Genomic DNA, 25,781 nt, shown 5'->3' with positions numbered 1-25,781 from the left:
GAGGCAGATAGAATGAATGCTTCTGCCCCTAACAAACCCATACAAGCACCAGCAGCAAATGCAATTCCCACCACAGATCCAGGAAGGGATTGAGAATGACCTAGGAGATAAAGCTCGAATTGAGCATGGCAGGGAGTGCAACTTAGCAGGGCTCCAAAATGGAGAGCCAACACAGGAGGTTTCATAAGGTGCAAGGAGTGTGCCAACTGCCACAGGAGAACCCCTGGGTCTTAGGAGAGAATGTATAGGGCATATTGCCAAAATATAGATGTGGATGCTGATAATCCAGAGAATTTCAAGTTAGTTAATCAGACCTTATGGCTCAGAGTACCGCAGCTGCAGAAGATAGAAGGGCTTTTTGGCCTGCCCATATCTCATCTGGCAGAAATTGCTTTCAGTTTTTCACAGTCGGGAGGAAATACAGACCAAAAAGAGACCCGTTAAATGATGCAGCAGATGTCCCTTTTGGCGGTGACACTCACAGGAGAAAGGGAGAACAAGACATCTGAGCAGAGGGTAAGATCCCAGGGAACCAAGAGAGTGAAGGGTGACCCCCAGAAAGGAGACCCCAAAAAGGGACATGTTAAAGTGGGTCCCCAGCAGTGCCTATCGTAAGCCAAGAAGGAAATTTGTCCCAGCTCAAAAAAGAAACTGGAAGAGGAGGAGAAAGCATTGTTCATGCTGTAGTAACGGAAAGTGACAGAGTGAGGAAGGCCTGGCAGGGAGTCTGCTTGGGGAAACAGCCTCCTTCCCACTTCCCAAGAGGAGCCCCCGGTAACCCTTTCATGGGAAACTAACAAATTGACTTTCTGATTGATACTGGAGCCACTTGCTCTGTTTTGGACACTCAATTAACTAGTTAACCCAAAAAAGCGCAATGGCGAGAGGAGTCTCCAGAAAGCCTCTCCAAAAACTGCTTGTGCAACTTCTAGACTGTCAGATTGAGGCCACTAACTTAAAATGCAGCTTTTTGTACATGCCAGAGTGCCCAGTCCCATTGCTGGGGTGAGATTTATTAAGTAAATTCAATACTAAATTGACTTTCATACCTGGACAACTGGATATAGAGGTACCACCGGAACAAGCCTGTGCCTTGCAGGCGGCCCTCCTCTGTCAAGGGATGGAGGAGTCACAACCAGCGTTCCTGAAGACATCTTGCAGCAGGGAAGCCTGGAACAATGGGCTGACTGGAGGCCAGGGAGAGCCAGGAGGGCTGTCGAGTAAAGGTGAAACTGAAGCCAGACACTCAGGCTCTGAGATTAAGGCAATACCCCTAAAGGAGCAAGCAAAACAGGGATCCAACCTTTGATAATCGCCTTTTTGAAATACAAGCTTATTTGCGGCCCTCAGTCACCATCTAAAACTCCCATCCTGCCTTTAATGTGCCCAGCACTGAGGACTAACAGTTCGTTCAGGACCTAAGAGCCATAAATCAGATAGTGGATGATATTCACCTTGTAGTCCCAAATCCCTATATTCTGCTCACTCTCTTACCTGGAGACCTTTGTTTGTTCACTGTGCTAGGCTTAACAGACGTCTTTTTCTGTGTTCCTTGGAGTCCTAAATCCCAAGCATCGTTTGCATTTGAATGGGAAGATCTAGAAAACAAAAGCAAGCAACAATACTGCTGGACAGTATTACAAGGACTTACGCCCCCAGCCCATGTTGTTCAGGAAAGTGCTAGCTAAAAACGTAATGGAGCTCCAGCTGCAGGAGGGAGCTCTGCTCACATATGTGGATACCTTCACAACTAGCAAGATGAAGAACTTGGGTAAAAACACTGGGACTACTTTGAACTCTCTGGCCAAATGATGCTATAAAGTCTCTGGGAAACAAGCCCAAATTTCCCAACCATCTGTGAAATATCTAGGATTCAAACTGACAAAAGGCCAGAGGAATTTGCTCCAGGACTGCCGGCAGACAGTAGCCTGGGTGACAGTGCCCACCACCCAAAGACAGTTGTGTGGGTTCCTGGAATGGCAGGATTCTGCTGCATTTGGATCCCCAACTTAAGTTAATAGGTAAGCCACCGTATGAGGCCCTAAAAGGGGCTGACAATAAGCCCTTAGTGGGGACGGGAGAATGTCAAAGACCTTCCAAACAATGAAGGAAAAACTACTGACTGCCCCTGTTCTGGGTTTGCCAGATTTGAAAAAGCCGTTTGATCTTTTTAAACATGAAAAACAAGTAGTGAGACTGGAGGTATTGACCCAGAATCTGAGAAACACAAAATGCCCAGTATCCTATTTGTCAAAGACTTTGGACATTATAATCCAGGGATGGTCAACATATTTGAGTGTCATAGCTGCTACTCGAGATTTGTTGCAAGAGGCAGAGGATTTCACTCTAGGACAGCCAAGCAGGGTGCATACGTCCCACTATGTGCTGCCACCATTGGAATAAAAGGATGGATATTGGCTCACTTCAGGCCACCTGGGAGGATATCAGGCCATTTTACTTGATAATCCTAATGTGATTCAAAGACTGTGTCTTCCTTGAACCCAGCCACACTGCTCCCCACCCCTTTGGGTGGCCCATGCTTGCAGGCCCATGTATGATTTATGCAGGTCATTGAGCAGCTGCTCAGACTTGATTAATGTTCCCTTGGGAGATCCAGACTTGGAGGTGTTCACAGATGGAAGTAGCTTCATGGACCACCAACACTAAAAGACCAGATACTCAGAGGTAACCCTGCAGGAGATCCTAGGAGCAGAAACTTTGTCATCAGGTACCTTGGCCCAAAAGGCTAAAATTATTGCCCTTACTTGACTTTTACATCTCAGTGAAGGTATAATAGTTAACATCTATACTAACTCGAAATATGCCTTTTCAGTTGTGAATGCACATGGGGCAATTTGGAAAGAGAGATTGCTCACTTCTGAGGGAAAAGAAATCAAACATGCCCCCAAGAAGTTTTGAAACTGCTAGACACAGTGCTCAAGCCAAAGGAGGTGGCAGCGGTGCATTGCCCAGAAGAGCCAGGAGCAAAACACCTTCGGTTATAGCTCTGTTCCTAAGTATACACCTGACCCAATTTAGCCTGACATACTCACCTGAGAACCTCAGAAGGTCACGAAAATGTGGATTTGATCTTACCGATCTAGGAACAAATGGTAAATGACCAAGGAGCGTTTTCAATTCCTGAATATCTAATGGAGGAAGCAATTGGTTCAATATACCTGAGCACCAATTATGGGTATCCAGTGTATACAGGAGTACATTAAAGACCAAATATGCAAAGGACAATACAAAGAGTATTATGAAAATGTATGATTTGGGCTAAAAATAATTCCAAGACTGGGGCCCCACCCTGCATGGAGTCCAAGCTAGAGGGGAGGGCCTGAGAGAAGTTTGGCAAGTAGGCTTTACAGTCATGCCCAAAGTTAAAGGAAACTTTCACTATGTACTGATGATGGCAGACACCTTTACAGGCTGGGTGGAAGCATTCCCTTGCTGGATTGAAAAAGCTCCAGAGGTAGTAAAGGTCTTGCTCCAGGAGATAATTCCTAGTTTTGGGCTACCCAGCTCAATTCAGAGTGAGAATGGAGGAGCCTTTATTGCTAATGTGATTCAAGAGGTAGCTGAAGCATGTGCAATAAAATGGAATTTGCATGCATCTTGGAGGCCTTGATCGACAAGAACCACACCTTAAAAAGGATGATAGCTAAAATCTGTCAAGAAACTAACTAAACCTGGGACAGAGTGTTGTTGGTTGCACTGCTTAGAATTAGATTGGGTCCTAGAAGTAGACTCCAGCTCTGTCCTTATGAAATATTTTATGGGAGACCCTTCTTCTATTCTGAGCAGTTTGGTGGCCAGACATCTGACCAAAAGGTAAAAGTAGACGCTGTAAGATATGTGCAAACACTGGGGTTAGTTTTCAATGCTACTCCTAAATTTGTTACTAAAAAAATGATGTTTCCCACAGATGTCCCCCTCCGGTGTTTTAGACCTGGAGACTGGGTGTTCCTTGTAACATGGAACCATGTACACCCAAAGAACCAACTCCAGCTGCAGTGAGTGGGGCCTTACCAGGTTCTGCTAGTAACTTGCTCTTCTGTTAAATTGACAGGAGTCAAGCCGTGGATCTGCTGTACACGGTTGAGGCTGGCTTCTGATCCAACTACAAGTCCACGGTCCTTGGCAGTTACAGAAAAGACAACCACAACACTGACTGAAAGCCAGTTCTCCTTCCTGCAAGTCTGGACCAGGGCTTCGGTTAAAATTAAAGGAAGTATCTTAGATAAGTAGTGAATGACTTGTGGCCATTCATAATAACATTTGTAATTGGCTGGAGCATTTTTCTGATTTATTATTTGCTTAGATCCCTTTGCTTGCTTCTTGATTCATGTAATCATTTTACCTGTGATTACATTGCAGTCAATCAAACCTGTAATTTGTTGTGATATTGACAATAGGAGATATTTCATCCTTGCTCTATTTTAATTTAACCCTTGTGATAATAGAGTTCGTACCAAAGTTTAGGGCCAGTGCTATTTTCCCATACGAGCTGTTGGCCCCAACTGTAATAATGCTTCTTGCTTTTCTTTACTGTCTCATCCCACTGGTGTCTGCTGCTTCCTGGAAGGAAAATTCTCTCATTAGGTTGTCTCAGAGTATACCGAGAGGTGGGAATTTAAGTAATTGTTGGATATGTCATTTGAAATCTCAAACTATTCGTGAACAGTATATCCCATCGGTGGTCCCTATAACTGATTTTGATACTGTGCCAGACCCCTTAACCTTCTATAATCTTCCTCCTTCAAGCTTCACATTCCAAGTTCAGATAACCAAGAGACCTCAGAATATCCCAATCCCTTGCTTCAACCTGTCTGAAGTAATTTCCATTGGAGGAAAAGTTACTACCGGTCCCCCGCGGTCCCTCAAATTTCTCCTGGAGAAATGTGATGCCCAAAATCCCCTGAAATGTACACTTGACAAATGTGTAAGGGCTAAAAATGACACGAATTTATGCCAGATAGCCAGACAAGTTGGATATCATGTAAATGGACTATGGAAGGCTTGCGGCGGCTCTCACCCCTGGCTTGAAAACATAATCTCTGAACTCCCCAAAAATGAAAGAATCAATGACGTGACCCTGGGAGGTATAACTTGCTCCCCTCCAGGATATATCTTTGTCTGTGGCATAGGGAGTGACTCACCAGCACAAGGATGGGCACATCGCTGCTTAGACAGCTGGCAAATGGAAGGGTCATGCCTATTGGGATATTTTAGGATCCCTTTTTCTGTGCATAGTCTGGAGAGCATGACTTCTCTCTCTAAATCAAACACCCGTCTTAAAAGAGAGATATTGGCAAGGTAGGAGGACAATATAGGACAAAGTATTTTTGCCAAACTCACACCAACTGCCAGAGTTTATGTCAATAGAGATATGATTCATAATGTATCTGCCGCAATTGGACAAATTGCTGAGGACACAGCTAAAAGTATTGCAGCCCAACAAACATCTTTGAACTCATTGGCTCGAGTGGTCCTGGATAATAGAATAGCCCTTGACTTCTTATTGGCAAAACAAAGATTATGTGCAGTGGCTCATCCCACATGCTGCACATATGTCAATACCTCTGGAGAAGTTGAAACCCAAGTAAACAGAATAATTGAAAAGGCTACCTGGTTATAGGATGTTTATAAAGAGGACACGTACCAGGACTTACTTTTGTGATAGCAATCTGGAATAGGGGGACTCTTCTGAGTACTGTTACAAGGCTCCATCTGGTCATCATCCTCTTTGTAATGTGTTCATTAATTTTCACATATTTCTCCAGATACTATGACAAAGTTCTCAAAGAGGGAGATAATGTTTCATAATGCAAAACACTGATGCTAGGCCTGGGACTTGAGAATTCTTAGAAAAGAAGGTCCAAGACTTTCTCTCCTCTAATCCTGAAGAATTGACATCGCCCCTGTTCCGCAGGAAGTAGCCAGAACGGTCGTCGCCCCATTCCCCTTAGGACTGAGGAGTATCGAAGAGAAGAGGGAACTGAAACGGAGCTTGACCCTGCAGTGCCCTCCTTCATACAATTCCCTCTTGTCCGCACTTCTTTTTTGTAGAAAAAGCTAGAGTTTTTGAGGCCTTGTCAGAGTTCCAAAGAGCAGACTCAAGCAATTAATGATCACAGAAGTGAGGAAATGCAGAAACAAAGGAAAAGCTACCAAGCAAGAAAAGTTCAGCCATAAAACAGAGTCACAGGACTCCTAGTTCCTCCTCAAGGGATACAGATAACAATCTGATGCAACATATCCTTGAGTTGTTTTACAGAAACCAGGACCCTGTGATGAAACCTGCTGACCACAGCCAAGGAGACTCAGAGAAGTTGGAGCCAGACGGGTGATGACCAGCATGCCAGATATCACTTTATTGCTTAACACCCATCCAATCAGAAGAATCCATGAGCTAATCACATGCTTCAGACCCTTACCCTTAATTTTAGTCTTTAAAAACGCTTGCCTGAAAGCCGTCAGGGAGTTCAGATCCTTTAAGCATTAGGTGCCCATTCTCCCTGCTTGGTACCCTGCAAATAAATGCTGAACTTTCCTTCACCACAACCCTGTGTCAGTAGATTGACTTTCCTGTGCATTGGGTGAGCAAACACAAGTTTGGTTCAGTAACAACCTGTGTTTCGGTTGGGAGAGGTCAGTGGTTTTCCTTAATGACTTTTCAGTTTTTTGAATATTAGGAGCACTTTCAAACACACAAAAGAATAAACTCTCACAGCCATCACCCAGATTCATGAACAAGCTTCTTCTTCATTTGCCTTGTCTATTTTTATTTTTTTTTGCTGAAATATCTTAAAGTAAATCCCAGACATCATTCTGTTTCATCCTTAAAATTTCAGTATCTCTCTCTTAAAACAGAAGGGTGTTTTCTTATATAATCACAATATTATTGTCCCAGCTAATAAATTTCATATTCCCTAATATTTAATACTCTGTACATATTCAAAATTTACTGCTCCTCTACAATTGATTTATTGAAGCCAGGATCTAAGTAAGGGGCACACAATTCTCTCCATCTGCTAAACCAGAACAGCACCTCATTCCCCAAGCCATTAAAGTATTGAAGCCCTGTTGAAGGTCATATCTGGTGGACTTGTTTCGTTGCTTCATCATAGTCACCTTGATAGCTTCAGGTACAACCCTAGTTATTAAATAGTTTGTTGCACTAAGAGGAATAAAACGTGTGTAACTAATATTGATCAATTTTTTATTCGTAGTCATTTTTATGCTTTCTCTTTTGACATTTTCTCTTACTTCAGATCTTTCATGTACATTGATTCTTCACTTCCTGTCACTCATAATTTGAGTTATTTTTATCATAAATGAATGCTAAAGTTAAGGCTTTTTAATAACCACTGTGGGTTTTTATGTGGTTAATGTAGTTAATTATGTTTATAAATTGTTTGCTTTTAAGCTCTTCTTGCATTTTTAATGTGGTAAAGTGTACATAACACAAAATTTACCACAACTATTTTTAAGTGTACAGTACAGAGGCAGTAAATACATTCACATTGTCATGCAACCCTCACCACCACCCATCTCACAAGTTTTTCATCTTTCCAAACCTAAACTCTACCCATTAAACACTATCTCCCTATTCCCCTCCTCCCCCCAGCCCCTGGAAATATCATTCTACTTTCTTCCTCTAGAAGTTGACTATTTTAGGTATGTCATATAAGTGGACTCACACACTACTGGTCCTTTTGTGACTGGCTTATTTCACTTAGCATAATGCCTTCAAGGTTCATCCATGTGGCAGCATATGTCATATTTTCCTTCCTTTTTAAGGGTGAATAATGGTTTGTACATATATACCACGTTTTGCTTATCCATTCATCCTGTGAAGGACACTTGGGTTGCTTCCAGGTTTTGGCTACTGTGATGCTGCTGTGAACATGGGTGTACAAATAAATAACTTAGTCCCTGTTTTCAATTCTTTGGGGTATATACCCAGAAGTGGAATTGCTGGAACATATGACAATTCTATAGTTAATTTTTTGAGCAACCCCCTTATTTTCCATAGTGAATCCCCTTGTACTCTTGAATAAACCAACTTGGTCTTGTTGTATCCTTTTAAATAACTGCTGAATTTGATTTGCTACTATTTTCTTTAAGATTTTTGCATCTATATATATTTATGAGTTTGAGGATAATAATTTTGTTTTGCATTGTCCTCTAGTTTGTTATTGAAGTTTTATAGCCTCCTGGAGCATATTGAAATACTCCTTTTGCTGTTCTCTAGAAGAATCTGGATACTACTAAGATAAATGGTGTATCTCTAATTTTCAATTTTAATTGTGAAAGTTTGATAATATTCCTGTTTTGTTTATCTGTGGTTGTATCTCCTTTCTGTTCATAGTGTTATTTATTTGTACCTTTTTTTCTAGCTAGGTCAATGCCACCCAGAGGTTCAATGTTTTCAACTTTCTGGGTCCATTTTTTTGTTTGTTTGTTTCTCTCGCAATTTAACTCAGTTTTCACCTATTCTACTTTTCTAATATTTTAAGCCAGTAAATTTCCCTCAATTCATCACTTTTACCACAAGTAGTTATTATGATTGATATCCAATATTTTCAAATTTCCCTTATTTTTGGCTGATGAGTCATTGTAGAATTTAAATAGCTGTGTCTTTTAGTATTCAAATGCCAATCATAGAAATCTTTATCTTTTAATTTTATGCTCTCTTAATTTTTCCTGGTTCAGTTTTTATGTAATGAGAAATTTTTGATTGTAATTTTTGATTGTAACAACTTCTTGATTGTAAGTATACATCTTTCCTTTGCCCTGACATTAATGTTGTGTTAGCTGCTCCTATGAGTCTTACATCACAGTCTTTTTGTAATACAGTAAGTCTCCTACATATGAACGAGTTCCGTTCTGAGAGTGTGTTAGTAAGTCTAATTTGTTCGCAAGTCCAACCAAGTTAGCCTAGGTACCCAACTAACACAATCAGTTATATAGTACTGTACCATAATAAGTTTACAATACTTTTCACACAAATAATACATAAAAAACAAACAAACAAAAAATAAAGAAAATATTTTTGATCTTACAGTACAGTACCTGGAAATGTACAGTAGTACAGTACAACAGCTGGCATACGGGGGCTGGCATCGAGTGAAGAGGCAAGAAGAGTTACTGACTGGAGGAAGGAGAGGAGTTTGGAGATGGTAGAGCTGAAGGATCATCAGCAATAGTAGATGGAGGGCAAGCTACAATTTCACTCATGCCTGACATTGATGGCACAGGTCTGGTTCCTTGCTGGATTTGATTCTATCTACCCGCTTGAAAAAATGATCCCATGTATGAGTAGTAGCTCTGTTTTTTCTCATCATGGATGACACAGTAGCACTGGGTTGCATTCTGAATGGCTGCTGCAACCTTTGTGTACCATTCTGTTTGGGTCCTGTGCCTCAAAAACTAACAGTGCCTCCTCAAAGAAAGAAAATCCCCTTGCCATTTCTTGTGTCATGAATCTCTACGGTTCTTCGGTTACTTCTTCTTCCTCTTGTCTCTCTTCATCCTTTCTCTGGGCCTCCAGTTCCATCAGGTCTTCATTTGTAAGCCCCTTGTGTTGAACAGCAAGGAGTTCAATGAAGTCCTCTTGCAGATCTAGCTTGAAATAAAGATACTGTGCTACTGTACTCTACACAGTACTGTACAGAAAAGTACACAAAAGTACAACCACTTGTAGAGGATGCAGGCACGTGACAATGTACACCAGACACCTGAACTAACTTCTGTGATTGGACATGTGAATGCACGTTCATATCTTTGAAAGTTCGCAACTTGAAGCTTCGTATGTAGGGGATTCACTGTAGTCTCTAAAGTTCCACTTTTTAGGCTTCAGCATTGTAGTAAGTAGTCTTATGCTGATTCTTAAAAAATCAATAAAGTTAATTTTTTAGAACAGCTTAGGTTTACAGCAAATTGAGTGAAAAGTACAGAGAATTCCCACATACTCCAAGCACTTACACAAGTACAGTTTCCCTCATCATCATCCCACACCAGAGTCACATTTGTTACAATCAGTGAACTTGCATGATACATCTTATCACCCAAAGTCTATAGTTTACACTAGGGCTCACTCTTCATGATGTACATTCAGAGTTTTGACAAATGTGTGACACGTATCCACCATTTTACCATACAGAATCGTTTCACTGTCCTAAAAATCTCCTGTGCTCTGCCTATTCATTCCTCTCCCCCCATTTCCTGTGAAGGACTGATCTTTTTACTGTCTCCACAGATTTGCCTTTTCCAGAATGTCATATAGTTGGAATCATACAGCATGTAGCTTTTTCAGATTAGCTTCTTTCACTTAGTAATGTGCATTTCACTTTCCTCCATGTAATGTAGTTTGTCTTTGATGAAATGGCCTCTAATCCAATGACTGGTGTCTTTATAAGAAAAGAAAACAGAAGACATAGGCACACACACAGTGGGGAGGCCTCGTGAAGACAAGACAGAGGTTGGAGTGATGCATCTACATGCCAAGAAAGACCATGTATTCCTGGCAACCACCAGAAGCTAGAGGAGACAAGGAAGGATTCTTCCCTAGATCCTTTGGACAGATCATGATCCTACCTATACCTTGATGTCAGACTTCTACCTTGCAGAGTTGTGAGAGAATATCTTTTTGGTTTAAGCCACCTAGTTTTTGGTACTTTGTTATGGCAGCCCTAGGAAACTTAATACAGTGGTCATGAACCCACCTCAGCCCCCAAGCTAGTGCTGTCCCCTAGACTAATATCCCATTCCTGCCTAGATATGAGAGGTGAAAGATTGGAGGAGGTCAAGCCACAAGAGTCTGCTCACACATTTATTTTCATTGACCAGATTGAGAGATAAGCCTGTAGCATCCTGCAACAGGGATGCTTACACTGACATAGCCACACAAACTCAAGCCTTCCTGTCCTTGGGATTTACTTCGGGTTAGTAATTAAGTTGGTTTTTTTCCAAGGCTGGGGGAGGAGTAAGAATCTCTACTGTAAAAAGTAAACAGTTGATAGTATCCTTTAGTCTCTGCTACTTTATCATCAAGTGTACACAATTTCCCTCTCCATTTTCCCTTTTATCCTCTGTCCTCACTTGTACTTCCCATCCCCCAGTATTCACCCACTCTAATGTGTGCCGTGTAAGTCCTTGGATATATGTGTTCCTTCTAAAATATATCAATTTGTGGATGATTGTGTCCTTAGTTTATGTGCATAGACTTATGTTTTAGACCTCATTTATTTTCTACAATTTATACTCGACATCCTTTATTAAAAGATCTGTGCTGGTTGTCATGCACGTAGAATTCATTGTTTCTAACTTGAATTTCACTGTATGCATCCACCATATTTTATTTATCATTTTCTCTAGTGATGAACACCAAGCTGCCTCCAACTTCCCACCACTACAAACAATGCTGCCGATGACCATTCTCACCCCTGTCCCTTTAAGGACCTGGGTGAGGGTCCCTCTGTTGGCTCCTAAAGTAAGCTTATGTTTAATTCTGCTGAGTATTGCCAGTTTGTTCAGAGTGGTTCTAGTATTGTGAAAATGAAGAACTACCCAAATAATTTCTAGTTGTGCCATCTTGGGGAGAAGTCTGCCTCTGCCAGGTCCAAGTCACCCACCACCAAGCTCCTCTCCATTTCCACAAGCTTGAGCCATTCAAGGAAACTGCAGGTCCCTCAATTTCTCTGTTTTTGTACGCAGTGAGTATGTGTAGACTCTTAGTGACGGTTACATTTATGACCTAGAAGGTTGTTCGTTTAAATACAACAATGCTATTCTTAAAAATATATATATATGTATCTATATGTACATATATGTGTATATACACACACACACACTGCTCTTCTTAAAAATATATATATATACACATATATATGTGTGTACATATGTATATATATACATATATGTATATATACACACACACACTATACACACACACACACACACACACACACACACACACACAAATGCCTCCATTGTTGTAGATTTGTTAAAAGGAGAATATTCCTTTCTCCATCCATAAATTCTTTTACTGGGCTTGTAAAATAAAAAGCATGACTTTAATGCTATTGTATGCCATATTATTTGTGAAACGAATCTGCCATTATTGGACATTTGGGTTGTTTCTTCTTTGGAGTCAGCTGAGCACGTGGGCAGCCTGGTGAGGACCAGGGAGGGGAAGAGTGACGACAGCTGAACCTCTGCTGTGTGTTAGACACCAGGGTGCTTCTCATACACACATAGTCTCCTTTATCATCACTAAAATCTTCTTACTATTATCCCCCATTTTATAGATGACAAAATGAAAAATCAGGCAGATTATCTAATTCCTCACAGTTACAGAAGTAGGTAGTAATATGAATAATGTGAAATTCCCAATGGTCATCTAAATATCTATTCTTTTTAAAAAAATTATTTATTTATTTATTTATTTGGTTGCTCCAGGTCTTACTTGCAGCAAGCAGGTGGGTTCCTTAGTTGTGGTGTGCTGACTATTAGTTGCAGCATCCAGGTGGGATCCAGTTCCCTGACCAGGGATTGAACATGGGCCCCCTGCATTGAGATCATGGAGTTTTAACCTCTGTGCCACGAGGGAAGTACCTATATATATTTTTCAAACTTATACTTTTTGTATTTTAGCAAATTGCCTCCAGGGTTTAAAATGTTATTTTATTTTATTTTTAATTGCAGTTGAAATTGCATAACATTAAATTTACCATCTTAAATGTTTTAAAGTGTACAGTTTGGTAGTGTTAAGTATATTCATACTGTTTCCCAATCGATCTCTAGAACTTTTCATCTTGCAAAACTGAAACTCAATGGCCATTAATTCCCTCTCCCCCTCTATCTTTGTACTTCCTGTCACTATGAATGGACTACTTTAGATCCCTCATATGAGTGACATCATCAGTATATACCCTTTTGTAACTGGCTTACTTCACTTAGTATAGTAACCTTGAAGTTCATCCGTATTGAAGCATATGACAGGATTTCCCTTTTCAAGGCCTCATAATATTCCATTGAATGTATATATCACATAACCTTTAATCCTCTGTCACAGACATTTGCGTTTTTTTATATCTTGTGGCTATTGTGAATAACGTTGCAATGAATATTATTGTGTAAATATCTCTTAGAGATACTGCTATAAATTTTTTTGGTTATCTATCTAAAAGTGAGTTTGCTGGATGATATAGCAATTGTATTAAAATTTTTCTTCAGGAAGCTTGGTACTGTTTTACGTAGCAGGTGTACCATTTTACGTTCCCAAATACCTCCAGATTTTTAAAGAAATATGAACACCCTAGGGACTAAATCCCCACACACAAGGTGGCCTTGTCTTTACAGGCAGCTTATGAAGAGAGTTAGAAGGTACCTGTTGGTCTGAGCATCATTGAATGGTTTGCATCCATTCTCAGAAATTAATTGTTCCCAGCAAATTTGCACAGTCTGGGGAGTCAAAGAAGACTTAAAGGACGTGATATCCACACTAAGCCATGAAGGGTCCTTAGAGTTAGCTGGGGCAAGACAGGAAGGGCTTTCAGGTAGAAAGGGCAGCCTGGAAAAACCCAGAGAAGAGAGGACTGGACTCATGCAGAGAATTCCTGTCCCTTCGGTATAGCTGGGGCTTAGAGATCTTATAAAAATCTGCAATTTTGACTTTCTGTTTAATTGTTAGTTTTTCTTTGGGAGTATGCAGATGTTTAAACTTTTTATGTGGTAATCGCCCCAGGCAGGCAGCAAAGGCCAGCCTGTTAGAGACCGTCATGTCCATCTTTCTTTTCGTTGCAACAACAGAAGATGCTAACTGAATACCAAGGGTCTGAACATCTTCTTTAAGAGGCACTCCTTGACCTCATAGAGTTTATGGTCTTAGTGGGAAAGCCAGGCATTAAAAAAGGAATTGCGAGTTCTATAAAGGGAAATACTGTGTGCTCTGGGAACCTGTAGAAAGGGGATAGAGGAGGCTCAGAAAGTTTATCTGAGGAAATGGAAACAGATAGGGTAGGGGGTCCTCAGAGGAAAAAAACCTGGTAAATCTTTCTGACATAAGAGAAGCCATTTTAAGGCCTTAAGCCATTTTGTGGTCTAAGCCTGGCCACAATTCTTGCCCTTGAACAGGTCTCAGTAACAATGATCTTAAAGGAACAAAACAAAATACTATTAGCAGGCAAGAAAAGTAACAATAGCAAAGACAACTAGTTAGTTGTAAAGACTCCCAGTTGTGTTTCAATGGTAAAGATTAGCCTGAAGCACTTTCTTGAGCTTTGTTGTGGAATTTTAATCTCCCTCCAGAGGTCAACCACTAGATCCATAGGAACCTAAAGGATGATGATGTTGACCTTTCCTGACCTTTGTAACTTCAATCAACTAAAGCCCGGGACTCTGTCAACCTTTGCCCCAATTCTATGCTGAATTCTCCTCTGTCCAATCCCCTTCATGGATATGCGTGTACCCTTACTTAAACCTTCCCGAATTTTGCTTTTCCTGGAGACACTGCTTTGGGAAAGATCCATGGTGTTCTCTTTATTTGCTGGAAGTAACATCCTTCCTTCTCTTGATCTCTGTTTCGTTGTGTCTTTTTGCTCGAAATCCACCAAGAGGCAAACCCAGTTTTGGGGGTAACAAAAGGAAGGGGGAATAACCCCTAATTTACCACTGAAACGTCACAGCTGTTATTAGAACATTAAGTTTAAAAAAAAAATGATTTGCCTTATATACCTTGTATAATTTTAGAGCACAGTGAATTTTATTTTCTACATATGTCCCTTAATAAATGGTATCTTTTCTTTAAAAGGCTTTATAACCATCATTTCAATTGCTGCATAATTCCTCTAATAAATGCACCATAATTTGTTAAATCTTTCCCCTACTGCTAGACATTTGATTGTTTTAAGTTTCTAATCAGCATAAATATAAAGACAGAAAATTTTATGAATAGTATAGGGGAGCAAAATGTACCACCCCAAAATGTCTCTTTTGGGCATGAGGATTAATTTAGGCTGATTATTTTTAAGGCCCCAAAGACCAGGAAGAACCTTTTGTTCCAGGAAATAGTGGGGCAAGAGAAGATGGTCATGCCGCAGCTCTCAGGCGAGTCCCTGGGACGGGCTGCCAAGGATGGGTCCTTGGCTTCAGGCAGGAAAGAATTCAAGGGCGGGCCATAGTAAAGTGAAAGCAGGTTTATTTACAGAGATACACATTCCATAGACAGAATGCGGTTGGTCTCAGAGGGTGAGAGCAGCCTTGGGAGAAACACGCTCCACAGACAGAGTGTGGGCCATCTCAGAAAGCGAGAGGCCCCTAAAGGTGGGGTGGTTAGTTTTTATGGGCTGGGTACCTTCATAGGCTAATGAGTGGGACGATTATTCCAACTATTTGGAGAAGGGGTGGAGATTTCCAGGAATTGGGTCACCACCCACTTTTTGGCCTACTATGGTTGGCCTCGGGCACCTTTAGTTGTGTCATTTAGCAGTGGATGTATTACAATGAGCGTATACTGATGTTCAGGGTCTAGTGGAAGTTGACATGTCCACCATCTTGGACCTAGTTGGTTCTAACCAGTTTATGTTGTGCCTTCAATGGTCATGTCATTCTTTTAAAGGTTGTGCCTTGCCCCCCTCCTGTCTCACTCTGACTTTCCCCCTGACTGCCTTAAAGAATGTAGATAGAAGACCTTTTTCAGGAAGGGAGTTGTCACCATAGATAAAACTATAATGTGGAATAAGTGTGTAGACAGGGAAGAACCTAGTAAAGTCTGTTAAATCTCTCTGTGTCCCAGTGTCTCCACAGAGCCCAGTAAACATTTGTTTACCAAATATTTGCTTTTCCTTCTCCATGTAAATTGCCTTTCTCCCCTTTGAAATCCCAATCCAATCTCCCTAACATCGTCTTTTGTCTTTGGTGAGGGTTTTGGCCATTTGGCATGTTATTCAGTTTTTCTGGGTTTCCCTCACGTATATATATCATTAAACTTTTGTTTCATTTTCTCCTGTTAATCTGTCTCATGTCAATTTAATTCTTAGAATAGCCAGAAGAACCTAGAAGGGTAGAGGAAATTTCTTCCTCCCCATCAATAAGCATGTGTCCTTTGTTCAACCCTACCCCCTTCACCACAGAACTCCTACCATAGGACAGTCTAGCGGGAATGGAATGAATGGATCAAAGATCATGGTCATGTTATGGCTTTTGCTAAATATTACCCACATGATCTTCAAAAACTGTTAACAATTTAGATTGCCTTAACTGAGAGGGCCAGCTTCTGGCCTCTGGTTGCCAACAAGGGTGTACAGTAGTCCCCCTCATCCATGGGCAATACGTTCCAGGTTCCCCAGTGGGTGCCTGAAACTGCAGATAGTGAAACCGTGCCCTGTAGAGTTAACAGACGCTGATATCTAATAGAAATTCTTGAACTTGTCTTCCAGAACAATATATAAGGGAACAGCTTGTTAAAACTCCTTTGCTTGTAAATTGCCTTCCCAGATTCATGCAGCTCAGTTGTTTTATAGGAACTTGGAGTCAATTCCTGCCCAGTTTGAGCCAACTGGGGCTGGTTGGGACCACAATCCCTAAAACTGGGCCTGTGCAGCTGTCCAAAGAATAGAAAACTCCACCCTCAGATCAGCTATAATTTAGGCACAGTAAGAGATTAACAAGAGTAAGAAATAATAAAATAGAACAATTATAAGAATATACTGTAATAAAAGTTATATGATTGTGTTTTTTTCTCTCTGGAAATATTTTATTGTACAAATTTAGTGCCTTTCCATCTTAACTAAGCACTTACCACACGCTTACCACTGTGCCTATAACTTTTGTAATTTGAGGTGCAACAGCAAAACTAGCAGAAATTTCTCTTTCCTTCTTTCCAATTACACGGATAGAAGATTCATTCTTTGTAGATGTTAGGAACTTCAGCATATGGATTTTATTCCTTTCCTTATTAAGTCAAAAACTTTCACCTTTTCACTTAAAGGACGCACTTTATGGCTTCTCTTTGGCATATCCAAATGGCGAGACTACTCTAAATTTGGAGCCATTATTACATAAAATAGGGTCATTTGAACCCAAGCACTGCAATACTGCAGCCAGCTATCTGATCACCTAGACAGCTTCTAAGTAGCTAACAGATGGGAGACGCTTGACAGGGATGATTCATGTCCCAGGCATGACAGAGCAGGACGTGCAACATTTCATCACGACTCAGAACAGCGTGCAATTTAAAACTTATGAATTGCTTAATTTCGGGAATCTTTCCTTTAATGTGTTTGGATTGTGGTTGACCATGTGATCATGGGTAACTAACTGTGGAATGTGAAACCGTGGATTCAGGGGGGATTATTGTAAGTAAAAACACATTTTAATAAGAAAATCGTGGTACCTTGTAACGTAATTTTCAATGTTGACATCTATTGAAATCACACTTCTTTTTTAAATTTTTTAATTTTTAAAATTTTTAAAAAATTTATTTATTTTCTTTTATTTTGGGCTAGTTGGGTCTTTGTTGCTGCGTGCCAGCTTTCTCTAGTTGCAGCAAGTGGGGCTACTCTTCGTTGCGGTGTGCAGGCTTCTCATTGCGGTGGCTTCTCTTGTTACAGGGTGCGGGCTCTAGGCGTGTGGTCTTCAGTAGTTGCATCATGCAGGTTCAGTAGTTGCGGCTCATGGACTCTAGGGTGCATGGGCTTCAGTAGTTGTGGCGCACAGGCTTAGTTGCTCCGTGGCATGTGAGATCTTCTCGGACCAGGGTTCAAACTCATGTCCCCTGCATTGGCAGGAGGATTCTTAACCACTGCGCCACCAGGAAAGTCTGAGATCACAACACTGTTGGCATTATTTCACTTGGTACTATGTTCAGACACTGCACCCATTTATCTACTTGTAGACTGTGCTTTTACTTTTATATCTTTAAGTGCTCTTTATCTCATTTCTCCTGCAGGACTAAAGAGAGGGGCTGTGGGCTCAACTTTCTACCCACTAAATCTTTTATCCCCTCTAGTTTTGTTTTTTTTTTTTTTGGTTGCATTGGGTCTTCGTTGCTGTGCGCGGTCTTTCTCTAATTGCGGCGAGGAGGGGTTACTCTTCGTTGCGGTGTGCGGGCTTCTCATGGCAGTGGCTTCTTTTGTTACGGAGCACAGGCTCTAGGCACGCGGGTTTCAGCAGTGTGGCACAAGGGCTCAACAGTCGTGGCTCGTGGGCTCTAGAGCGCAGGCTCAGTAGTCGTGGCACATGGGCTTGGTTGCTCTGCGGCATGTGGGATCTTCCTGGACCAGGGCTCAAACCGGTATCCCCTGCCTTGGCAAGCAGATTCTTAACCACTGCGCCACCAGGGAAGTCCCTAGTTTTGTATTTTAAACTCCTGTATTGGTTTTAGCCTTTGGATCATTTACGTTAAATATCCTTTATCATATCTCCTAGGGGTTTCCAGTGCTAATTTTTGAATTTTGTTTCTTTTACCAATATTTACCTCTTTCTTATTTTTAATGTACTTTTAAGTCACTTCTTTCCTTTTACCATCAATTTCTACTTCACTTTAGAGTTTTATTTGATTATGTGTTTGTTCCCTTGCTCTCCTGTGTTTCATTTTAGTTTGTGTTTAGAGTAAGGGCTAGGGAAACAGTTCCCCAAGGAAGAAGTATAGAGAGGACCCAGTGTGTTCACAAGCAAATTTGGAGGCCAGCACTGCCCTTAAATTCCCTCTAATCTAAATCCTTGTCCCTCTTGGTTCTCCAAAGCCACTCACCCCTTGGACCCTCCTCCCACCCACAAGAGGAGTCCAAGGAGCTGAGGGAGGGGCCCACATAGAGAGTCTGCCCCTCCCCCCACTGTCTAGCCAAGCTCCAAGAATTTCCGGGCCAAGCAGCTTGGACCCCCCTGCTAGGGCTTTACTGCATCACTCACCCACCTAACCCCTGGAGCATAGACAGCCAGTGTGAGCACCCCTGGGCCCTAAAGTTGGTCGAGGACTGACTTTTTGAGTGGAGCTGCTTGGGGAGACGTGTTGACGAGTCTGGATGTCCGCCTGTGTATTATGAGAATCCTCTAAATTGAAGAATGTGCAGGGAGTAGAAAGAGAAAGAGGTGGGCTGTGGGCCAGAGATGACCCTCTCCCTGTCTCCAGATTCTAATATGGAACTGTGAGGGGTCTGAGAACTCTGAATTTGAACTTGGCATTCTTCATGCCACTTCACACTTCATGCAGGCATATTTGTTGTAGTAGTTTGTTAGCTTTATAATTTTTAGATGCATAGGTAGGATAGTGGGCCTCCATTTTCACTCTTGCTCCAGAGTTAGGGGTGAGCCATTCTGGAAACTGGAGATTTTGAGGGGTTATTTCAGAGGGATGTCATGATCAAAGCTATGCTCAAAGATTTAGGTGGTAAATTATTTTTTTTTTAAATGGGATCAAATGAGAAGATATCAGGCAGGATGAAGAAGGAGGTGGTTAAATCTTAAGGGGAAGCAGACTCCATAAAAAAGATACAAAGTCTCTTTACCTTTAGTTAAATTAAAATACAAACAAATTATTTTTACCTTTAGTTAAAGGTAAAAAGAGAATAAGAAAACAAAGGTAGAAATTTAGACATTAAGAGGACAGATGTACACCTTAAACTTATACACAGTTATACGTCATTATATCTCAATAAGATTTTTTGTCCTGAAAATTATAGAAATAAATAAATAATTTTTTAAAAAGGACAAAGTTCAACTGAAATAGAGTTAGAAATAGCAGAATGCATCAAGGTAATGCACTGTGAAGCACCCTCATTTCCTGGAGTTCAATCCACCACCTACCCAGCTTTTCCCTGAGCCACTGTGTGACCTGACCTAACAGTGTTTAGGCTGATATAAAACTCAAGGTCTTAGTATGTAACACTGGGGAGGGTAGATATTGCTAGTAAGTTTTATATGCTAGTGAGATTTTGAGTTCATCTTATCAGTGATGCTGTCTCCTGTCACCGGCAAAGTCCATTAACAATTCCCGGGAAATAAAAATAGAATCCGGTAATAAAATAAGAAAATAAGCTTTTTCTCTGTGCTTCATCTGGTGTCACTTGCTCATGGGGGGCTGTGTGCAGAGGCCTTGCACCCAGCACTTCAGACCAGAGTTCCTGGTGCAAAACACCTGCACAGAGACCTCAGCTCTGCAGGCCTTGTGCGTGTGTGGAAGAGACGCCCATGACACCTCAGATCAAGATGGTGATCATGGGCCGTGTGCAGAAACGCCACGCCTGCCCCTCGAGAGCTCCGCCCCCTGCCCCAACCAGATCCCTATACAGCAGCCCCGCCCACAGCCTCAGGGAGAGGGTGTTCTCTAGAGCCTGAGCTCGCGCCTCTCTGTTCTTTGATGGAAGAATAAAACTTTCCTTAGCTTCTGAACCGAACCATTCTATTGGCGGGAGGGACACCAGGCAGAAGGACCTTTACTGGGGGCCTACTCAGGAGGGTTGGTAACAAAGTAAGTACAGATACGCTGCTTTTGGCAGGAGAAAGGCCTTGGATGTCACAGGAAAAACAAAAAGAAAAGCAAAACCGAGATTATTATTGGTGTATCCTTGTGGGAGGATAAAGAGCTAGCTTGTTACTTATAACAGTGCGCTGGGTGCGAGCTGCTCCTGGAAGACCCGGCATGCTTCCTTGCCAGCCGGCCCCGCCCCCACGCCCCACCCCCAGCCCCACCCCCACGCCCCACCCCCAGCCCCGCCCCCAGCCCCGTAACTGTGCCCGGAGGCCCGCATACGGAAGACTAAGTTGCCCAGGACTCTATTTCTCACTCACCAGAGATCGACTGATGTTTGGATGGAGCTAAGTTTGAACCTATGGAGATTTTATACTAAAATATTGCTGAGAGGCAGATGGGGGATGAGGGAGGACACTTAAGACACCAGGAAAAATGTAGACAACTTTGCAGAGGAACTGGTCCATTTCTAAGTGGAAACAGGTTTCCGCAGAAAATGGCTTTTCTTTCACAGCCAGATCCCAGCCTTTGTGATCCATCACTGCTCAAAATCAGGCTGCTTATAACTAAGCCATCATCAGCTATTTCACCAAAAACAACTATAATGGAATTAGAAAGGTGCAATGTGTGGGCAGCCCAGAGTTTGGGACCGGATTCTGCTTCTCCAGGGTTCTGGCTACAAGGAGACCATGAGTCTCGGGCCATCCACCCCAGGATCCCTACCGTGGCCTCTCCTGGAGGGGACCTGCGTGGGCACACACTTCCCTATCAGCGTCTAGAGATGGTTGGCATTCTTGGGCCTTGGAAAAGGTGAGGTCGAGGTAACGTGGGCATGCAAGGTGGGGCCAGGTGGCCACCTAGACTCAGGCCCCCAAACCAACAGCGTGTCACGAGGTCTGATCAGCAGCCCCCCACCTCCTCAAGCCAAAGGCCTCACACGCCTGACTTCTTTAAAAGAAAAACATTTTTATAAAATTTCCTGTTATAAAGTTACCTATGCCGAGCTTTGTGCATATTTAAACTCCTTGGGCTTATAGCTCCTATACAAGTATAAAATGGAAACAGACTTACATCTGAATTACAAACAAAGCTGCAAGGCCAATCAAATTTAAATCATTAATATAACCCTATCCACTGTGTTGTTTTTCTGGAATGCAGTAATTGCTCACAGCACGATGATGGTCCCGCCCTCTCCAGAACAGGCTCTCTTGACTCTGCCTGTTTTGTGGAGACTTAATCCTCATAGGGCGTTTCTCTCTTCAGACCAGCTGGAGACCTTTCTTTTTCGCAGGTGCCAAGACAGAAGCAGCTCTGACACTGTGAGGCAAAGACCCAGAAGATGCTTATAGTAAACTTTGTTCTTATCCTCTCCAAATTAAAACAGAAAATCAAATTGTTCCTGAGACCACATGGACTTTCCCAAATCCAATTTTTGAAAAATTCTGAACTCTGCTAGCAAATTGTCCAAAAATTAACACAGCAACATCTGACACAGGAAGTGATCCTCTCAAAAGCAATATCCTTGCTGTGTCACCCAGAGTGAGGGGTTTGGGGCTCTCCCCCCTCCAGCCCCAGAGCCCCTCTCACCTCTACCAGAGGCTTAGAAGCAGAAGCCTCTGTGTTCCAAACCAAGCCCATTTACACCAGGGACAGAAAGCTTACAGGTCTTTAGGACGTTTATTCTAGTGGAAGCTGACTTGTCCACTATCTCGGACCTAGTTGGTTCTAACCAGTTTATGTTGTGTCTTCAACGGCTATGTCGTTCTTTTAAAGGTTGTGCCCTGCCCCTTTTCTGTCTCACAACCTCTCGGGACCAGCAGTTCTCTGTATGTGCTGTGTTCTCTTTTCCTCTGCCTATCCATCTGCTGTTCCCACTCCCGCAAAAGTATTCTCCTTGTTGTCATGTCCCACTTAGCAGTCAGTTTTGCCCTCTCCAGGAAGCTGTAGCTGTAGCTGAAGGCCTAAGACCATACGGCCCTTTCATTCTCTTTAAGCCCCAGGCTGGAGGCAAATACTCAGGCTTGGGGCTCAGCGTGGGCCACCCCAAAATCTGCCACAATGACATATTGATTATTCTGAATTGGAGTTGCTTGAGAAGCAGCCGATGCAAGAAGGAATCTCTGACCCTTCTCCGTCTCCCTGAAAAGCAAGAGATAAACGTCCCATGGGAAAGGTGCACCCCCTGCATCTGGAGGTAAGAGGACACCCTTATCATCAGAGATAGGGAATTTGTAGCTGAGAAGCCTGTATAAGCACACCTTGTTACCTCTTTTAATTTACTATCCCAAGCCCAAACTCTGTTCAGATTCTTCACTAATTAAGCACCCAAAGCCTGTTTCTTTGTCCTGTCAATTCCTCACAAATTTATTGTTTCTTTGTCTAAAAAGTCTGAAAGCTGCCTGCTTCAGCCACTTCTTAGGTCCCTTTTCTATGAGACTTCCATGTACGTGAATTAAAATTTGTTTCTTTTTCTCCTGTGAATCTGTCTTGTGTCAATTTTATTAATCGCCCAGCTATAACAACTCAAGAAGAGTGGAAGGGGAAATTTCCCCCTTCCCTGGCATCAGTAATGGAAGGGCCACGTTGGCAAGCCGTGAAAGATTGACGGTCCCTTTTAGACAGCAGTGTACTTGGCTGGAGCTTCTTAATGCTGCCTGAGGTCAGGATTGGCCCCAACCTGGCAAATTGCTGAGATGGCAGGTGAGAGTCAGTTGGCCCAACCAACAGCCTTCCAGCCAAGTGCGGTTTGGTAGTGACAAGCTATCAATTTCCTAGAGAAGCACTTAAAAATGCAGATTCTGAAAAAGGAAAGTCTGTACTCTCACCCACACTCCCAATCTGATTTCTCCAAATTCCATAAGAAAAAAAAAAAAATCAAAATTCTGAGGTGTTTTAGGGAGTGCTCAATTAAAAAAAAAATTTTCTTTTGATGTGGACCATTTTTAAAGTTTTTTTTTGAATTTGTTACAATATTGCTTCTATTTTATGTTTTGGGGGCTTGAGGCATGTGGGATTTTAGCTCCCTGACCAGGGATAGAACCCATGCCTCCTGCACTGGAATACAGAGTCTTAACCCCTGGACCACCTGGGAGGTCCTGGGGAGTGCTCAGTTTTCTTGAGCAATGACTTTGTCCCTGACTCGTGAGACTGTGTAGTCCCCTCACAGCTTCTGTGTCTTTGCCCCTCTCCCCACCTGACGGCTTAGCCTTAATTCCATCTCACGGAGCCAGAGCAAGAAACTAAAATCAGATTAGCTCAAAGTAAAGTGTCACAGCAGAATCTGTGTACTCTTTGTGTGCCTGATGAGGCAGTTGTAGGCGAGGACACTGGTAACCTTTTCCAAACCTGCTGCTTGTCAGGGAAACCAGCAGACCTGGCTGGGGTGAACGCTAATGAATGCTGGAAAGGTCAAGCTGACCCAGCAGCACACACATGACATCAGGGGGTGCTGGATATCTTGGGCTTGAATAAAAGCAATGAGACAATTTTCTAGCAGAAAGACCCCAATTCAATAAAATTAGAGTGAGGGAGGCTTTGCCTGGCTGTGGGTTCCCAGGGATCAGAAAGTGCTTGGGCACAATGGGTCTGAGCCCAGCTTGTATGGCTGGATCCTTGTGCCAATGCTGGGAGCAGAACTGTGGCTCCCCCAAGGCAGTGGATAATACCACACCACTCTTCTTGATTTTGTAAGGCAGACTCTTAGGTTTTAGGAACTAGGTTTACTATTGTATATTTTTCTAGAAAATTAAAATGTTTGTCTTCCCAGTTCCTGGTATGCAGAAAGGTGTACCCAAATTAAATAAGCTCATATATGCAAATTATTCTGCATACTGAATTATGTTTGAATTTATAAACAAAATGTAAAAGATGGCAGTTGAGTTGGAATTTTAAAACAACAGACAAATCTGGAAGCCAGTCACCATGGAAAAGGCGCTGGGCAGCCTTGAGGGAAGGGTGTAATAGAACTTTTTCTGTGCTTCCATTAGGGCCGATACACCTTCCAGCTATCCCTTCATCTGCTGAGCTCTGGATGGAGGGGCCAGCATGGCCTAAGGAAACAACAGTCTTCTAGGTAGAAAGGGATTGAGGTCCCTCCACAACCCCTTCTATTAGAAATTCATATTTAGGAAATGCTGTTGGAGTGGATGATGGCACCTTGACATCCAAGTATCCCAAGGGGGAAATCGCATCAAATGGGCAGGGGGAGTTGGGACCATGGAGGTGGGTCCACGGGAGACCCATGGGTGGGTCCATCTAGGAGATTGTCAGAGAGAACAGATTCTGGCAGAGCAAGTGACTAAGGCTGGAAGCCTTACTGGCTTGAGTCATGGTGGTAGAGCATTACCTCCTATTTATGCTTAACGGTGCTATTCTTTCTTTATTCACACATCTCAAGTGTATTTTAATTTCTCTTTTAGATTGTTCTAGTAGCTTTACTTCTTCAGGAGTGTGTAGATTGTACTTAAATGGCATTGGGCTTCCTCACATGTATAATTCTTGCCCAAGAGATTTCTACTCATGTGACTTGGCTTGTGGGGGTCTCCATTTGGGCAACTCCATTTGGTTGCCTCTGCTTGGGTCCTATTCTGGGTCCCCTGACTCTAGATAATTTTTTTATGTTAGTGGATTGGCTTGGATTTTGCTACTTTGGGAATGCAAGTCCCACATGTATGTGGTGCAGATGCAGTATTCCAATTTCATGATTCCAGTCTGCCAGGACTAACTCTATCTTCTTGCTGAGAACTTGGGTGAGTGGAAGGACATTTAGATTCCCGTTTGTGGATGGGCAGCTTGGTACTGGCTCCAGCTCCAGGACCTTATTAAATGCCAGGCCTGTGGGCATTTTAACCCCAGCTCCTACAGCCTCTGTCCCTGGTCCTTTTGAGGGCTATACACCCTCAGCTACTGCTCTATATATCCGACACCTAGGAAATCCCCTTTTCTTGCCTTTGAGACATGTATTCTTAAACTATTTTAATATTCAAATATTTTAAATAATATTTTGTACAGCATTTCTATGTTTTAGGCAAGGAAGGGAGTGTTTTAGAATGTGTCCAATCTACCATCTTGACCTGAAATTTTAATAGAATTTATTTTTTAGTAAAATATTGCTTTTTAATTTTAATTTTGTAAATAATCTCTTTACTCACCTCTTTTTTTTTTTTAATTAATTAATTAATTTATTTATTTGGCTGTGTTGGATCTTCGTTTCTGTGCGAGGGCTTTTTCCAATTGCGGCAAGCGGGAGCCACTCTTCATAGCGGTGCGCGGGCCTCTCACTATCGCGGCCTCTCCTATTGCA

The 25,781-nt window shown here is 42.2% G+C and overlaps 2 long non-coding RNA genes across 2 annotated transcripts in view; one reads left to right on the top strand and one right to left on the bottom strand.

Moving 5' to 3' along the window:
- LOC309613356 overlaps positions 1–25,781 on the top strand; it is a 62,776-nt gene that overhangs the window by 6,692 nt on the left and 30,303 nt on the right. Inside the window, exon 3 of the long non-coding RNA XR_014235674.1 lies at positions 4,073–11,500. This is a non-coding gene — a long non-coding RNA (uncharacterized lncRNA). The remainder of the gene's footprint in view (positions 1–4,072; positions 11,501–25,781) is intronic.
- The window catches only part of LOC309613458, a 64,035-nt gene that overhangs the window by 32,987 nt on the left and 5,267 nt on the right, over positions 1–25,781 (bottom strand). Inside the window, exon 2 of the long non-coding RNA XR_014235736.1 lies at positions 25,592–25,629. This is a non-coding gene — a long non-coding RNA (uncharacterized lncRNA). The remainder of the gene's footprint in view (positions 1–25,591; positions 25,630–25,781) is intronic.

Source organism: Balaenoptera borealis (assembly GCF_965194805.1).
Source record: "Balaenoptera borealis genome assembly, chromosome: 1".
Lineage (NCBI taxonomy): Eukaryota > Metazoa > Chordata > Mammalia > Artiodactyla > Balaenopteridae > Balaenoptera > Balaenoptera borealis.
The sequence above is the reverse complement of the archived record's forward strand: the minus strand, read 5'-3'. Positions and strand labels throughout refer to the sequence as shown.